This window comes from Nipponia nippon, unplaced genomic scaffold (genome assembly GCF_047370975.1).
Source record: "Nipponia nippon isolate SJK-2023a ecotype South Korea unplaced genomic scaffold, ASM4737097v1 scaffold_7, whole genome shotgun sequence".
NCBI classification, from domain to species: domain Eukaryota; kingdom Metazoa; phylum Chordata; class Aves; order Pelecaniformes; family Threskiornithidae; genus Nipponia; species Nipponia nippon.
In genome coordinates, this window is record NW_028262391.1 from 44,080,880 (window position 1) to 44,095,613 (window position 14,734).

At 39.7% G+C, this 14,734-nt stretch overlaps 1 long non-coding RNA gene across 1 annotated transcript in view; it reads left to right on the forward strand.

Annotated features, from left to right (window-relative positions):
• The window catches only part of LOC148051048 (uncharacterized), a 125,340-nt gene that overhangs the window by 43,891 nt on the left and 66,715 nt on the right, over positions 1–14,734 (forward strand). Inside the window, exon 2 of the long non-coding RNA XR_015700422.1 lies at positions 6,909–6,965. This is a non-coding gene — a long non-coding RNA (uncharacterized LOC148051048). The remainder of the gene's footprint in view (positions 1–6,908; positions 6,966–14,734) is intronic.

The window sequence follows — 14,734 nt, forward strand, 5'->3', positions numbered from 1 at the left end:
TACTCCTTTTTTCATATCCACTAAGGGTGTAGCCAAATATCTTGATATCTTTTAAGACAGACCTAAAAAACCCCCAACACTTAAAAACTTGAAGTGAGAGAAAAATTCGTAGAAGCCATGGCACCATCTTACACTGTTTTGCTTGGGAGACTGTGTTTGTCTGTACCATGTTAACTTTTCGTGGACGTAATTGCTACTTTTCCTTCTTATTCACCAGATTAAAAATGACTGCCTCTGCTACAGTTCTCTAGGACAGATCAACCTGGAGACCGTGGCAGAGAGAAGAAGCTAGCTTGCTCTGTTTTATTTAGTAGCCTAACACAAACATGATCAGGAAATCCATTGCAAGAAGGAATCCATATTCCTTTTAGACACAAAGCTGCTCTTACCCATTGATCTGGAGCTCCAGATGTCGCTGGGGCTTGCGTGTAAGATCCTCAAACCCATAGTGCAGCTTCTGTGTTAGTGCGGAGGAGCTCGAGCAGCTGCGCAGGCGAGCCGGGGGGGTTCCTGAGCCGGGAAGGCAGGTGCTGCTGCGGTTCAGGGATCTCCTCAGAATGCATCGGGGAGAGTCAGCTGAACAGCGGGGAAAACAACGGTAAACTTCAGAATAAACTGAAGAGGGGATGGAGTTAAAAGGTTATTAATAGGCCAGGCAGGTATGTTTTATATGTGATACCACTGGCATAGAAATCTGCTGAGGGAGACCTTGTTGCTACCCCATTGATTTCAGTTGAATTTGGGAATACTTTGTACTTGTATGAATAATGCCTGCCTGGAAGTCCCCAGACAAAGTGGAAAAACATATTTAATACAAGAAAATGGAGAAGTAAGTTTCTGTCTTCTGAAGGCAAGTGTGTGGATGGACCTCCTGATCTTTCCACAAAGAAGTCAATAACATCTGGAAAGAACCTGTGACAGACATTTGTGGGGAGAAACACAGGAGAATAAAAGGGGAGAGAGGAAAGATTTTTGTGGCTTCAGAAAGGAAGAAGAACTGAACCAGGCACCAATATAACACAGTGAGGCAAGTTAGCAGAGGCGAGGCCTTGTGGTTGCTCTCTGGAGCACGTCTTTGTGTGCAGGTACTCAGTCTTGCAGTTGGCAGGTTTGTTACACAGCCCCGGCGGAGCTTTTGCAGTTGAATTGTGCTTCCTGTGCTGCATCCAGATCCCCAAACCCTGATCTCATGTGCTTTTAATCATCCCGTGGCCTGAGTTGGCTGCAGTAAAGGCTTTCTTTGTGGTCGTTCTGTTGGACTTGACCCCTGCTGCAGAAGCCAGGGCTGCCTTCTACCCGATTTTCTTGACCTGCTCCTTTTACCTCTGCCTGGAGTTCTGGGCTGGAGAGATTTGAGATCTGTCACATATAGCTGGGACTTCTGAACACCAAATTGTATCTGGCTGGAGCAAGTCTAGATGTCTCAAAGCCTGGGCTTATGTATAGCACGTGTGTAGATGAATTAACTTTGATGTGTCTAGGGCATTCTGGACTGACTACATGGGCTCATAAATATTACACCTTCTGGCCACAGCAGCAGTCCATGTACATGAGAGCTGAAGTGTCCAGGCATAGTTCATATTGCAACTCAATGCTTAAGTACCTGTTCAGACACCCCAAATATCTAATGAGCAGTCATTCATATTACCTGTCTCCAGATCCCTGAGATTTACCATTTGCTTGTTATGGGATATATTTTAACGTGGCTAAGAGACCTAGGCTGCCATAGAAACACATTGCTCTCTAATTTAAGAGTGCTGCCTTATGTGAGCATCTACTTGAGCAGGAGTCATCAATACGTAGTGACCTTCCATTGTCCCTGGGTGGACGTGACCTGTTCAGCTCTCCCGTGGTTTTCGGAGACAGTGCAGTAGGGACATCAATTTCTGTGTAGGCAGATTTCCCAAATTGTTACACTGGAGTAAAAAAAACCTGAAAGTTCATTTTAAAAGCGGTGTTAGGAGGCTGTTAATGTGTTCATTGTGGTGTTCAAGACTGCCTGTGCTGACTGGAACTATAGGCTGGTGTGGAACTGCAATGGGCTGAGTACAGACAAACACATACTTGTATGGAGACCTCCAAACTGCTGGGATGGGGTTGCATTTCCAAAAAAGTGGGAGTGGTGGTGGGGAATTCAAAGGTAAAAGGCTATGCATCAGGAAGGAAAATGGCTTTATGTTTTAAGTGCAATTCATCACTTCACTCTGCCCAGTGGATGGGATATAAAAAGCAGAGTTTATGCTCAGAAGAATGTAACTGCCCTTGCTTTGCTCCCCTTCCTAGATGTCCCCGATCCTTCCCCCTCCCCATTGCTCCAAGGGCTGTCCCTATTCTGTGCTCTCTGTTGCTTTTGAAATCTCAAAGGCAGCATGTGTGAGGGAAAATGGTATTTCCAGAAGAAGGGAGGCCAACTTCTGCCTGGCAGTATCTGGAGCTTGTAACACTGCCTGTGGCCTGGAGCCCATTCTTTGTTCTCTGGATCCGCTCCCGTTTCTTAGGCTTTTTCTGATGAACAGCTGAATGCATTAGATGGTCATGCTTGAGTGCTTGTTATTTGTGGCAATTAGCGGAGGGTTGAACAGTATGCACATGTGCCGGAGAGTCCACTATAGCATCCTGTGCTGCCAGAGAGACACACATATGCCCTTTGAAACCGGTTTGCTCCTCGCAGTCAACACAGAAGCGTAGCTTCAGCCTTTTTAAGATAAGGCTGCTGCTGATATGGCTGAAAACATCCTATGCAAAAACGGGGAGCTGGTATCCAGCTCCTGGGCAGCGGTGTTGAGACCTCTACTTGGGAATAAGGCAAAAGAAAATTCCTTGGAAAGAATATGGCTTACTTTCACAGTATACAGAGGCCCGTTCGTTTTGCATCACTAGTTTCCCAGTTATTTTTGATTATCTGGCTAGCTGTTGCAGCTGTGAAAATGGTGGGCTTGTGAATACTTGCCCTCTCTTAGAGTTTGGGCCATACTACAAACAATGTAATCTGAAAACCTTAGTACATTGCAGACAAGAAAAAAAAAAATAATTGTTAGGGATCCATGTGTACAACTGTGATTTATAAGCAGCAGTATATTTTATGGTCCTTTTACCTGGATATACAACTTCTACAGGGTAGTGATGTGGTCAGCCAACTAGCAAAAGGCATGCTTAAGGGTGCTAAAACCAGAGCGAAAGGAAAGATATTAATCGCTGTGGGTTTGCAACTGTAAATTTGCTTGTATAGGCAAGGAGGTAGTCAGGGAGCCAAGTGTCAGGGCAAAGAGGACCTTTTGTTTGACTGTGTGGAGGGAAAATAAAACAATGAGTTAGGATATTTCTGTCCCTTGGAAGGCAAACTTCCCGCTCAGCCTTCTGCTCCAAGGGCAGTGTGACACGGCACAGCTGAGCACAGAGAAATGACTGAGCTGTTTAACCTGGTGACCCTCTCAGTGCTTAAACGAGTCATTTTCTCATTTCTTCATTTACTCATTCTTCACAATAGGTGGACAAGGGAAAACATGGTGGGTTTTTTTTGTTGTTGTTTGAATCTACGCAGTGTTTTAGCTACTGCAGTTATTCTGGGATTGACATTTTAAGGCAGTGTCTCATTCTTCTTACTATTCAACTCTATTTTAGAGAATATTCTTGCTTCTCCAAATTACATTGCTTTGTTAAAGTAGAAGGTGACAAAGACTCCTGCCTACCTCTGCATAATGTCCTGACTCCGATGGCTGAACATGGAATTTTTGCCTAACACCGCTTTAACACTCCCTAGCCAGCACAGCCTGATTTGCAGGCACGGGAGCAATCTGGTGTTTCACTCCAATGCAGACCTCTGTAACATGTGCAGATCAGATACTCATTAGTTAGACAGAGGAAATACAACATCTTAATTAGAAAGGGAGTTCTTCATGGTTGTGTGTGTACTGTGTGGAAAATAACATGTTAAAGAAGCAGCCTGGGGGGGGGGACGACGCACACACTATTTTAATTTTGTTTTTCTCTTTTTTTTTAACCTATGAATTTTATTGCCCATTTTGACCATAAGCCTAAGTTGTTGTGGTTTGTTTGTTTGTTTTTCCACTCCTTGCTTAATAACTGTTTGATCCTGGTACGACTGTCAGCTACAGTTCTGCACTTGACACTCTGGTTGTGTATTTGCCCCACAAAGGTCAAGGATTTACAGAAGCTGATGGGAGTCTTGATTGTATAAGGAATACAGGATGAGGCAGATACTCCACACAGTTTACCTTGTTTATCTAAGAGTGAAAACAGTTACTGAAGAGGGAAGAAATAATGTTTTATGAGCTCTGAATGACTCCATCTTTCCATGAGTCTGTAATTCTCTTTCTCCCTGTCTCCTTAGCTGTAGGAATGCAACGTTTCTAATTTGCAGTGTTGTAAGAAAAAGCATCATATGATAGAATCACTTAATTACAACATCATTCTTTGCAAAATAATAATTTCCATGTATTTTCTTGAACTGTGGGACAGTAAATGCAGTGGAGACAGCTGGCATCTCCTTGGCAGGAATCCTTTTGAGATGCATTGCTTTTTTCTGTGTTCCTCTTATAACCTCTACTCGTTCTCTTTGATGCTGATGTTCCGTTTTAATAGGGCTCATCCTTTTACTGTAAGAACATCAGAGTGCTGTGAATAAGAGTTTGGCTGTTCAGCTTTTGTTTCTTCTTGCTATCAACTATGTGTACCTTTTAGCTCTTTTTGTTGTGGGTTCCGCCCCCCCCCCCCCCCCCGACCCCATCAGAAGATATGTATCAGCAAATATGATCTCTCAAAAGCTTTATTTCAGAATTTAAACTAAACACTGCTGTCGCTGTATTTTTCCAGCGCACTGGGAAGTTAGGGTGTTTCAGCATTGCTAAATACCTAGGAAGTGCTACTATTAGTTTACAGACCTGAGATGAGAGAATCTTTTGAGAACACTACTCCATCCTATTAATAGCAATGGTGGAGTTGTTAGTTGGTTGAATTTTTCTTGTGGTTATCAATTCAATGGTATTTATTTCTAACTTAATTTGCTTTCTTCTTGATACTTGATTTTTTCCCAAGACTCTTTCAATACTCAAAATCTTCTTTACACTATGTTACAGGTAAGATGGTGACTTGTAGTTTTTGATTGCTGGGTCAATGTCTTTCCCCGCCTATTTTTAGGAAAACAGAGATTAAGAGCAGCAGTGCCTTGGCTGTCCTCTGGTAACTCATCAAAGGTAGCTAAAGAAAGGCTAGTCAGTCAAGTAGTCTGGAGTAAGGATGTAGTGCCATACGGTGCTTGTGAAGCAGGGAAGTTAAACACTGTCCCATGCACTGGGAACATGCATTTCTCACCTCTCTGGCCACAACATTTCAGTCCTGAAGTTTCGAAGTGAAGATGCTCCTGCAGCTCTTTAAGCAGTCCCTGCTCCCCCCCTAGCGCGCTAGTGCCTACAGGCAGAGTTGGCAGAGTCATTAATCCAGAGCTGGAAATCAATCCCTATGTGGTGTCACAAAGCAGAAGTGAACTGAGTGTGCATAAAAGGAATGTTTTTTTGCTTCTTCATCCATATTCATTTTCAGCATATATTGCTGTGTCATAGTGCTGTAACTTTCTACAAGCCAGTATAACCACTCCATTCCTTTTTCTTCACTGAATCCTAAAACTTGCTGATTTTTATAATTTCAGATACCAATTAACATCTGTGTCTCTACACATATGAACAATTAAAAGTATGTCCCTTGGCAGATATAGTTAGTATCTTCTGGGGGAATTTCATGAATCCTTATTTTAAAGAATAATAATGTATTTGGTTTTACTTACTGTGTAGCAGCTTGCTTTTAAATTTACGTTAAAAAAAAGAAAATGTTTTTGAATTTTGGTGGGAGAAAAAATAAAGGGAAGAGAATGGTGGGGATAATTATTGAGACCAGCCAGCTCAGTTTTCTAAAACCATGCACCAGAGTCTCTGAAAAGTAAAAAGTGAAAACAAATAACAAAACAAATAAAAGCTTAAAGCAGAAAACAGATATTTAATAAAAACATGTTGATGCTAAAAATATAAGCACTTAAAATGCACTCTAAACAAAGTAAGTGAATTAAATATTCAGAGCAAAAGTTTTCTGTTTCCTACTGGAATCAGATTTTGTGTGAAAGCAGTAATTGCTCGCTCTACTCTGGGATGTTTGCTTATACCAGAGCTGCCTCCCTTTCTGCTGGGAGGGCTCTTAGTTTCCAGACAGATGTGAGAGTGGCTCTGGTTTGTAAGGCTGCGTGTAAGAGCTGGCTCCAGATTTTGGTGATCCAGATTTACACCCACAATTAACTGCAGGTGTAATTTATAGATGTTTGATTAGGCTGTTTCGAATGTTTAGCTTTGGGCCAGTTTAATGAGCTGGCTCAGTGTTATGAATCAACTGTGCAGTTAATCACAGGGACAAAACTTTGGGCTGTTATTGGCAAGTACAAAACGTATGTTTACAAGGTCAGACACCAACTATAAAACCCAGGACTTCAACTTTTAAGGAAGAATGATGTTTTTCTGGCTTAAATGCTTGTAATAGAAGCCTTAGTACCCTTTTCCTCAGTTGAAGAGAAGAGGACAGCATGATGTATCCCTAGATAAGTGTTGAATTTCTAAATTTTAAATTTGTTAAAAGATGTATTAAAATAAAAGTAGCCAGTGTTTGTTTGCATTCAAATAGCACACGTAGAGTATCAGTGAGGTCTATGATCACACAAGCAGCTAGTGTTGATAAACTGTCACGTCTGCATGTGTTACAACTAGGAATATCGTTGTAGTAGAGAGCAGCCCACAAACTTTACAGGGAGTTAATCTAGCAAAGATATTCTTCCAGGATTATCAGTTCATCTGAAGTAGTATTGAAACTCAGCCCCATAATATAATCTATTCAACATTTATTTGTTTCAGGGTTACAAGAAGCATTGAGTCCCAAAGGAGTGCTATGCATAACGGAAGACTTGACTGGTAAGAAATACTGGATGGGGTGTTCAGTTCCTATTTGGTAAGAGACAAAATACATTTGGCATAAAAAATGGTAGCAGCACACCTCCTCTAAACATATCTATAAATTGTCAGGGATAATTCATCAGCTGAGGAGACTGGTATTTTTGGTGGTAATGAAATCTTATGGAGTCATACATTTAACAAACTACTGGCTGTTGACTGATAGCTTGTACAAAAGAATCAAAATGGACCATCGCTGTAGCTATGAGATATTCTGCCTTTTCACAGAAATGTTGCAGGCTTCTTCATAACGTTACGAGTATGCCATCTCCCTCCCACCCTGAAAAAGTAGTTTACATAACTTATTCTTCATGTCAGTAGAAAGCTCTATAAGAGCTGCGTAAGAAGACACTTAATGACTAAAAACACTGGTAGAAACCTTGTGTCACAATGTGCACGTGGGTATTGAAGCAGAGAAATGACTGTTTTGTGTTTAAGCTTGCCAAAATGCAGCTCTTTCTGTCTGGATATGTGTGTGATACATTCCCAACAGAATATTAAACAGTTAATCTGAACAGAGACACTGGATCGCTTTTTCTTTGCAGGAAAACTGGTCTGTAATATAGAACAGAATATTTTCACTAGGTTTTAAGTCTTATTCTTCTATATGCCAGCGATAAGCACAGCAGCAGTATCTTTCTTTCCTTTTTCTTCAGACTGTAATTGAGATCTTTGGTTCTAGATCATAGGGATAAATTGATAAAAAAAAATCACTATGTAAAACTTTGATTTAATGAAAAAAAAATAGATAATTCCTTGATTATATGTTAGAGTAGATAGGTCTTCAGTTACCCTCTTTAGGAAACTCTTGGTTAACAAAACCTACAATCTGTTTGCTTTATAGAAGAGAAGTTCCCTGGTGGTTCATTTCGCTTATTGTTGCACTGTTACCTACCTGCAGTAACAGGAAACTTCTGTGATGATCTTATGAAATTACCTGAACAAACTGTCTTGAGTGATGTCATTTATTTACCTTCTGAGGGAACTGTTGTTTTAACGGGGACTGAGCGAGCACAAACTGGGGATAGAAGAGTGCAAATATATTTCAGAGGGGGCTGATGGAAAACTTCCCATCAGTAAAAAGCGGAAGGCTTAATTATGACAAAGAATACTGATTTTTACCTTATACATTCTTTCAAAGAATTATCGTGTTTTGTGTTTGGGAAATACCACTGTGGTGGTGGTGATGATGATATTGCTGCAAAGTATGTGAGTTAATGCATCATAGTGTTGAAGTTCATGGGACTTCTACCAGTCCTAACCCCTGTAAGCCCTGCCTGCAAGTGTTGTGTGTCCAGGAGCAGTCTAAATATTTATGTAGCAGTCTTTAAGAAATGTTTACAGTCTATATGACACTTCACAGGCACATCTTTCTGTAGTCAAAGTCATGAAAATTCAGAGACTATTCTGATACTTGGTGACTTTTACCTTAAAAAAAAAAAAACAAAACTAATAAGTTTTAACAACCTCGCGATATACTCTTGTGACATTGCAGGTAAATATTACTAATTAGCTACTAGGGCTAAACATTTTTGATCGTGGGCAATTGAGATGGCTGCTTATTTAGTTCATCATTAGGTTGGAAAAAATACTTTTCCCTGGAGTAATAAATTGGTTGGCTGCATCTGTGAAATTGGATTAATGCTATGGTTTTATTGACTCTAAAGTAAATCCTTGTTTGAGATACTCACTTAAATATAAGTCAGAATGTGTCTAGATTGACGTTCTCATGCTTGGGAAAATGAATCTGTATTTGCCAGAATTGATGACAAAAGATGGTTAGTTAGTAAAATTGAGCTAGATGAATTTTTAAGTGATGAGTCTCTGTCCTACAAATGGCATGTTAAATTCTGCTTTGCGCTGAAGCTTTCTGTTGAATTATTAAGGGTTTACGCTATAAATACATTGTCCTAATAGCAATTTTTTTCCCCCAACCCACCTGAAAGTTATCTTATATTACAATGCTAGCTTCTCTGGGTACCTTGATACTTCCTGCAGGGTAGATAATGGTAAGTTATTGATGCATTTTGACAGCTTTTCAAACACGTTGTCTGCGTGAAACAGAGCTGTATAAAATTTAGCCTTCTAGAAGTTAACATGTAATTTGTCATTATAGGAACAGTAAAACAAGACTTGAATGTTTCTCAATTTTCTGAGCAGTAAAAGACACCTTTTTATCTCTGTGAGACACTTCTTGCTTCTGGCACAAAGGAGGAAAGTTCAGCCACTGGAAGTCCTAGTGGGAGCTCTGAGCTTCCAGATCTGAGAGTGTGCGGGCATGTGTGTGCAGGGGGGTGGTGGGAGCAGGCGAATCGTCGCTGTGCATCTCCTGCATTCTTCTCCAAAGGAAACACATGGGAGATGAGAATGATGAGAGGCTCCTCTGATCTCCTCTCAGTAACAGTTTCTTCCTTGGCCACCCAACTGACCCAAGATATCTGGCTTCCTTGTTCTTTCTTTTCCCTTGGCTCTTGCATTATATTGAATGTGCTTGCTGCTAAGGAGTAGATTTCAGCAGTAATTATGTCAACAGAAACCATTGCAATCTGCAGTAAAGCCAAATGCTACATTGTCTGGATATTCCTGCTTTTAATTTCCTAGTGCTTATATTTGGCTCAGAATTGACTGTAACAAGAATCCTGTGTGTAAGTGAAAATACTGTGTATACTGGATATTTTAAAACTGAGCCTGGGATATTTTTACCCTTTTTTCAGTGCAAGCTATTAAACCCTCTATCATACAGGACAATGTTTTTTGATACAAGGTCAACATAAAAGCTTTTCTAATATTAACCCCAGTATCTCTTCTTTCACTGTAACAACCTTTATGAAAACTGCTTGCAGTGATGTCCACCAGAATCTTCCAGATACTCTAAGCCCAATAGGAGGCTATTTTATTCTACCTACCCTGTGTAGTGAGTAGCACCCATTTTATTTCCCACATTAGAAGTACAGGAATTTAAGCAATGCCTATATTTAAGCAACTGGACTATTTCCAGCCAATATTTCAGAGAAGTATGTGGCTTAAATGAACACTCAACAATAAGTGGACAAATACCTGGTGTCTTCAGTGGCATCAGAAGGACTCAGCGGTATGTTCGTCTTTTTATTCACCAAAAAGTGGGTTTAGCCTCTCGGAGCCACCTCACTGAAAAGAGAGCCCTAACAGAAGACAGTGACTGGCACAGTAGTAAATCTTCCGCTTCAAAATCCATTTTACCTGTCCCAAAATCTGAATAGTTTAAGGGCTTTGGTCTAGTACAAATTAATTTATCTGAATGGAGAAATGTGAATGGATAAAGAAGGTAGTGGTAATAACAGGGAAGGGAGTGTCTTTTTAGTTGAGGAAGAGAAAGAGAAAAATGATGAGAGGTTTGGAGTCACAATAGGAAATGTAACGTTTGCATGAATGGTTTGAGAATGTCTGGTGCAATCTAAGAATTTCTGGTGCTTTTGATTAGTGGCCGTGAAGGGGAGGGAGGGAGGGACAACTGAGTACAAGCGGTTGCAGGAAGGATGAGAGACAATCGGTTATGGAGCACGTGAAGAAAAATTAGGAATGGAGAACAGGGCAAAAAAAGGGAAAGGGAACCTTATGGAATGAGGAAAGGGGGAAACAGAGAAATTATGGCGAGATGGGAAGGAAAAGGTGGGAAAAAGGAAAGAACTAAGATGAAGAATGAGAAATACCTAAGAAGTAGTAAATAATGAACAATCTTGAGAAATAACAATGATAAAGGAGGAGATACAAATTTATTTTTGTGGAGCTTTTAAAACCACATATATTTGTGTCTTAGTTTATCTTTTAGCTGTTACAGGCAGAAAAAAGGAGCTATCAGATTAGCGAAAGGGTGTTTTTAAACTTAAATCCGGATTTATACCGGTGGAAACCTTGGCCTGTTGGGTCAGAGTTTACCAGCCTGACTGTGTGCCTGGGGTAGCAGCAGCCATTTTCAGTGTGAGCGCCAGTGGAGGTTGGAGAACGATCCCATGAAACACTTTTTCAGACTGGTGAATACCAGTAATAATTTGCAGATATGATATGGTATTTTGCTCCAACATTAGGCAGACCGTGACCATCGTAGAAACATTTTCCCAGGTTTTTATTGTATTTATGATTGCTATTTAGTTCTATCTGCAAGCATACCTGAAGCAGCTTTTCTCATAGCAGCCAGAAATAGATAGAAAATGCAAATGAAGCCAAATGATGTTGTACCGATCTCCTTAAGGAGTTTGACTCATTGAAATTATATCTACCCCCCTTTTTTTCTGGGCTGCAATGTTGTGGGTTTTAGCATGGTTTTTAGCATTTCTACTGACTATGTGCTGCAACAGATCTCTGAGGGCAGAGACAAATACATAGAGGCAGATACGCCAATGAGGTGTGGAGGTTCATGAGGTACAGAGAAGGGGAAAAAAGCTAGCATACGAGCACACAGTAATCCTGGCAATAACAGATGTACTGGGAATAATAGTGTGCTCCTGAGAGTTAATAACAGTGATGCCAGTGACGTTTTTTGGCATAGGAAAAGACCCTCTGAAGCCTGGAGCGACAATGGCTGCTGAGTCTTCCTTTTACAACTTAAGCTCTTGCAATCCTGTACAGCAGAGACAGAAGGAGAAAAAGAGAACTTAAACAGTTCAAATGCTGACAGTTGGCATTGCTAAGAGAATGGATGTAAATGGCATAAAATTAACAGATTACGTCCTGCCAAGTTTCTTCTTAATTGATGTCATTCAGACCTCCTCAGCAGGCATTGTAACAGCAGAAATTCAGTCTCCCCAAGGTTCTTCGCTGTTTAAATAAGACAATGCAATTCCTTAATAAGTCTGAGAGCTGGAACTATTTTTTCCTGAAATCTTGACTTGATAATGCCTTTGGGCTCAATCTTGCAAGGTGCTGAGTGTCTCAGCCCCCACCGACTCCAGAGGTAGGTGAGGCACTCAGCCCCCTTGCACAGCCAGGCTTTTTGTTCCAGCAGTTCATCTCACACAGGAAGGTGTGTGTTTTCCTCATGGAGCTTGGGATGAAAAGGTATGTGGGTAAAATGTGACAGCTGCCTGTAATTTCCCCTTCCCATTACGGACTGTAGCATCACTTTTGTTGAAGTGAAGTTGGTGGCAATTTACAAACCCAATAATACAATCTTGTGATTTCTCTTTGAAAATTATATGCCAGATCTAGACCTGCTTTTCAGCAAATAAATCTGAAAGAAATGTTAGTACCTGGAATTAGAACATAATCACGGGTTTGTTTAAAAGAAAAAAAAATCCCCAATCTGTTCTACACACTGGCTTGATGGATACGAAGGGAGCCATTGTGGTTTATTATGTTGCTGACCTGCTAATTAAAGAGCCCTTAAGAAAGAATTGACATAGAGGATATTTTGTGGCTTATTCTGTGTGAGTCCCTGAGTTGTCTTTGACAGAATTAAATGTAATACCTTTAAATGTTACACAGTGTATTTGGGGTTGTATGATTAATGCAAAGGCTTTGAGACTTGAATTTTACTTTGCTATGGACTTGTTTGACCTCCCTGTCTCAATTTTTCTATCTCAGAATTAGTTAAATAAACATGTTGTAAAGCTTAATTAATATTTTAAATGTTTTAAAATCCCTGAGTGAAAAACAGAGATCTGTGAAGCTACCACTTGAGAGCTTAAAATTCTTATCTAAGTGTACTCATAGTCACCATTACAGGTGTTACTGTAGTACATAGAAATCTTAATCATGGATTGGTTAGGCTGGGCGCTGTAAAATACAAACAAAACATCAGTTTACAATAAACTTTTGAAAGTTCATATAAGAGATAGAATATGTTAATCAAAAGCCACAGTAGCATTTTTCTGTATTTTATTTCCTGAAGAAACAGTAGAATACAGGCAAGAATATGGGCTTTGGTCATATGAAAATATTTAATGTGACCATCTCAATGGCTGCCTCATCCCTTGTAGGATTTGGATGTACAGGTTTGAAATAAAGAAAACAGAACAGTACAAAACAGCCCTCTCCTTGTGAATGTTTAGCGTTATTCAAACAACAGGGAGGGAGGGAAACTGCACTGAAAGTTTTCCACCTTCAGCATAGCTCCTTACTCTTACCAAGGCAAGTAGCAGTAGTGAAATCATAGGGTCTTTTTACCTGTCAATTCAAAGAAAAATAGATTGCTTGCTAGGGATGGATTACTGTATAGTGAGATTTTAATCAAAGTTTCTGACTCACTTGTATGTTTTTAAGATACTGCCATAAACATTGCCTCTAACATAGCCAATTGCAAAGTGCATTTCTTTGATTTACCTCCTCTAAAATAAGGGTATAATAATTTCTTTATATGCATGAGCAACACAAGCCAAAGTCCCTATCAAAACAAGACTTTCCATTGCTTTTATCTCTCTGTAGAAAAGACAGAAAATCAAATCTGTCAGTAAAAGCTGTTAACCATTTAACTACTGGAAGCTATCACATTGAAGTGATGTTACATATCACTTTAATTAACATTTTAATATGAGCTGATACAGAACAGAGTAGTACTTTTTTCCTGTAGCATAAAGCTTGTCTTATATAATCATTACCCATTAACATACTTGTGCTCACGAAAGTATGGTATTTATCATTTCTCATCCTATTCCAATAATTTACTGCCTCAGGAAAAAAGGGCATGAAGATCTTGATACAGTGCTTGGTGTAGCCCAAATGGTATTCTTTCCTTTGATCGGAATAGACTTCAGATTAAGTCCATCGAGAAATTTCTTACTCTCATCCACCGACGACATCTGAAGGGAAGAAGGATGCCACTTCAAAGGATACTAGTGATGGGCAAATTGTTCTCTACATAAGTAGGGGCCAGCATATGGTCTTTTGACAGCCTGTGAATTACTGTAAAACATTACATAGGACATGTATTGGCCTAATTTTCTTCAGGATTTTCTGAAATCTGTGTTCATCTTGTGCCTGTGAATTGGGATTTGTACTGATGGTACTTCCTATTTTTGCATGGAAAATGAATATTCTAAGCAAAGCCTTTGAATACAGTTAAAGAGCCCAGTTAAAATGACAGCTATAAACAGCATGATTTGAAGGTCATCTCCCCATCTTCCCTCTGTGAGAGACAATTAGAAACACTTTCTAAAAATGCAGATACCTGTCACTTGGCTTACAACATTTTGCTTTATTGTAATTGAGTAAGAAAGAGTAGAGAATTGTGAGGGACTCTGTCCTTGCCTAAGAATTTTGCAATTTAAGTTGAGGTGTCAAAAACCTGTTGATGTTATCTGGTACCTTTCCTTTATGATGAAAATGTTAGCACAGCAATTTCTGAGAAAGACAAACCTTCTTGGACCTGTAAAACAAAATAATAACAGTCTTGTAAACAAGTGTCTGTATGATTGCTCTTGACATTTTAATTTACGACTTGTTAAAAGTCCATTTTCTTGACCTTAAGAGGCTAAATTTGAATGAATTTGAACATCTTGCTGCAGCAGGATTCCTGAAACTCCTTATAAAATGGCATAAATGATACTGGCCTAGAGGAGGTATTTAATATGCAATCATCTTCAAATAACAATCTTGTATAGTTTTTTGTGTTCACTATTCTTCCAGAGCACGTTTCCAAACATATCTCTATATGCAGGTTCTCTTCACTTTTGATTTTCTGTGGTTAGTTAGCACAAACTTACTCTCAGCTTGTTTTTAATGGCAGTGCAAAACATGAGTGTATCATGACCTAGTTG